Here is a 4,047-nt window from a genome sequence, read left to right as displayed (position 1 = left end):
GTGGTTGTCCTCCAGATTTTTTGGCACAACTTGGTGAGCACGTCCAGGGCAACATCTGTTATCTGAAATACTTGAATTGGTATACCATCTATTCCTGGGGCCTTATTTTTTGCTATTTCTTTCAAAGCAGCTTGAACTTCTTCCTTCATCACCACAGGCTCTTGCTCATATGTTATTTCTTTAAAATCCTCTGTATCTGCCAATTCCTTTCTATATAATGACTCAGTATACTAAGCAAATTATTTGAGAAGCTGGACTCCATGTAGAAGGATATGATATCAGGATTGGAGGAAGACTCATCAATAACTATCATGATGCAGGTGACACAACCTTCTTTCCTGAAAGTGAAGAGGACTTAAAACACTGCAGAAGATCAAACAATACAGCCTTTATAATTGAATCTCATCATCAAGAAAACAAAAAAATCTCACCACTGGACCTGTAGGCAACATAAAGACAGATGGAGAAGAGATTCAAACAGTCAACCACTTCATTTTACTTGGATGTAAACACCCTTGGTACCAGCAATCAAGAGATCAGGAGTCATTGGGAAAGTATACACCTCTCCAAATTATGGAAGAGCAATGATGCCAGTATGAGAACTAAGGTATACTTGATTCAGGCCATGGGCTTTTCAATCACTTGCTATGCATCTGAAAGCTGGGTAATGAATAAGGATGACAGAAGAATTTAAAATAGTTGTGGTGCTAGAGAGGAGTACTGAATATCCCATGGACTGACAAAAGAACAAACAGATATGTATTGGAGAAGGTGCAGCCTAAGTGCTCCTTGGAGGCAAAGATGATGAAGCTTCTTCCCATACACTGGGCATGGTGCTAGGAAACGTTATTCCTCAGAGAGGGACATCTTGCTTGAGAAGGTGAAGGGACATCAAAGGAGAGGAAGATCCTCAGGTGGATTGATATAGAGACTCCAGCAGTGAGTTTAAGTGTGTCAGAGATGATGAAGATGCCACCGGTTAGGACAAAGTGCAAATCTGTTGATCGTAGGTCAACATGAGTCATGCTTGATTCAACAGCACCTAACAGCAGTAAAAATAACAAAGTAAAGGAGTTGTTAGATGCTGTTAATTCCAACTCAAGTGGGCCTCCGATGTCTGGATAGAATTGCCCCACAAGACTTTTCTTAGTTGAAATCGTCATGCAAGAAAATCACTAGTGGGTTTGAAGTATCCAGTTTAGATATTAATATGTACACATTTTATTCTTATTCAAACAGACTTGTTATTTCTGTAATAACACCTTAATCTTATTTTTATGAAAGATACCAGCCAATATTTGACTTACTTATATATTTATCAAATAACTTAGGAACAAAAGTCCGGATGAGATAGTGTCTAAAAAGTTAGATTCTGTAACTCTATGAAATAAATAGGATTCACTAAATCTACTTTTTCAGCTTATTTAATTTTAGATAGTTTGATCTTTTTTCAAGCCTCTAATTAGTGGCCTCACCAAAGTGATGAAGAGCAATGATGTCAGCCTAAAGACTAAGGTGTACCTGTTGCTGGCCATGGTCTTTGCAATTACTTGCTATGCATCAGAGATCTGGACAATGCCTAAGGATGACAGAAGGAGAATTGATGCCTTTGAGTGTGCTTTGAGTTGAGAAGAGTATTGAACACACCATGGACTGCCAGGAGAACAAACAGGTCATTTCCGGAAAGGGTGATACTAAGTTGTTCCTTGGAGGCAAGGATTGTAAAGCTGTATCTCACATATTTCAGGAATGTTGCTAAGATGGACTAGTCCTTGGAGAAGGACCTCATGCTTAGAATGGTGGAGTGACAGTGCAAGTCATGAAGACCCTGGATCGGGATGAGATGGTTTGACAGAGTAACTGGGGTAATGGGGGTAGGTGTGTTGGAAACAGTGAAACTGGCTCAGGATAGAGCAAGGTTCAGAGTTATTACACATAGAGTTGCTATGAGTTGCAGGTGACTCGATGGCAAATAACAACTGCTTAGAATTTTAAGAACAACAATACTAAAGAACAGCAGAGATAAGTCACCTCTTCATGAGAAGAACAAATGTCAATGATCTAAGACTTGTATTAGTAGTTCAAATGCTTGTTAAAAACCAACTTTGTAAATAACAGTATGTTTCTTAACACTTTAAAAAAGACTAATCTATAATAACAGTAATGAGCTATAATTATTGATTGTTTACTATATATCTACTGTGTGCTAACTCATTTTTTTTTATTTAACCTTCCCAGTGTAAGAACTATTATTAGTGTCCCTGTTTCCTAATAAGGAAGAAAATGAAAGAAGTCAGATAATGTGCTTAAAACACCACAGCTTCTAAGGGTAACTGGTGGGTTTATTCCAGGTTGGCCTCATTCCAGAGTCTGCAGCTCCACATGGTGCCTGGAACATGAATCTCCAAGGTGCATTGCTTTTGCAGCCAAGGAAAAGCAATCACTAAATTCATATCAATCCCAAAAAGAGATGATAATTTCCACAGGAAAAACACTTTCTTGACATTTAGAAGAAAAACCTCAACTTGTGTTTTTATATGCGGAGCCCTGAATAAAATATCTCTACAATAAATGTAGTCTTGCATTTTTTAAATCACTTTTTCAGGATCATACAAATGTGAGGCAAGGAAGTAAACTTTAAATTGGAAAAAGACCCCTCTGCTGGTGGACATTAAAATAACAAAAGCCACATATAAAACTCTCCAATCATCTGTCTTAATTGAGCATTAAAACTCTGACAAAATATGGACGAAAAGAGAGAGAGGGGGAAAAGGGTGTGTGTGTGTGTGTGTGTGTGTGTGATATGTTGTAGTTGTTGTTACGTTCAGTCGAGTTGGAACAAACCCATAGCTGACCCTCTAGAGAGTTTTCAGATTCTGTAAATTGTACAGGAGACTGTTTAATCTTTCTTCCAAGGAGCAACTGGTGGATTCGAACTGCTTGCCTTTGTGTTGTAAGCACAACTTCTTACCACCAACACTCCCAGAGCTTTATATATATTTGTTGTTATGTGCCATTGCATCACCTGTGACCCATAGCAACGCTATGTACAGCAGCTCTGAATACCCCCACACACATACACACATATTGTTGTTATGTGCCATCAAGTCAACTATGATTCATAGCAACCCTATGCACAGTATCTCTGAACGCTGGTCTATTCTGAGCTAATTTCACTATTTTTGACACACCTACGATCATTACTCTAGTAACTGTGTCAATCTATCTCATCTGGGGTCTTTCTCCCCTGCACTATCCCTCTACCCTTCCAAGCATGATGTCTTCTCCAAGGACTGGTCCTTCCTGGAAACATGCCCAAAGTATGTGAGACAGAGCCTCAAAATCTTTGCTTCCAAGGAACAACTTAGTTTTACCCTCTCCAGGACAGACCTGGACACACACACACACAGTATGGGAGCTCTGGTGGTCTTGTTTTAAGGAGTTGCACTGACAGCCCACAAATATGTGTTTTGAATCTATCAGCTGCTCCACAGAAGAAAGTTGTCAATATATTTTCATGTAATTAACTGCCCTTGAAAACCCTCTGGAGGGTCAGCTATAGGTCAGTTCCAATTCGATGGTACACAACATATCAACATACACATAAATACATGTGTATACAAACAAACATAAATATTGTTATCTGCCGTGAAGTCAGCTCTAATTTATGCACATATGTTGTCAGGTCTTGTGTCATCCACACAATCACCACCATCTTCAAGTCATGGTGACAGCTGTGTGCCAATCTATCTTGCTAAAGATAGTTCACCTCTCTTCAGTCCACTGCTCCACCAAACACAAAGTCCTCCTCCAGCAATCAAGTCCTCCTAATAATGGATCTAAAGAGAGCAAACTGGACAGTGTTCTCTTGTGATCCATCAAAATTTAATTGCCTATTTTTTAGATTCTCATCACTGGACCAATTGGCAGCGTCAGGATGGATGGCGAAGAGACTGAGATTGTTCACAGCTTCAGTTTGCTCGGCTCCACAGTCAACACTCTTGGCACCAGCAGCCAGAAAATCAAAAAGTGTATTGCGATGGGAAA

The sequence above is a fragment of the Elephantulus edwardii genome, unplaced genomic scaffold, assembly GCF_000299155.1.
Source record: "Elephantulus edwardii isolate Elephantulus edwardi_28Jun2011 unplaced genomic scaffold, EleEdw1.0 scaffold00011, whole genome shotgun sequence".
NCBI classification, from domain to species: domain Eukaryota; kingdom Metazoa; phylum Chordata; class Mammalia; order Macroscelidea; family Macroscelididae; genus Elephantulus; species Elephantulus edwardii.
Note: the sequence above shows the minus strand (reverse complement) of the source record.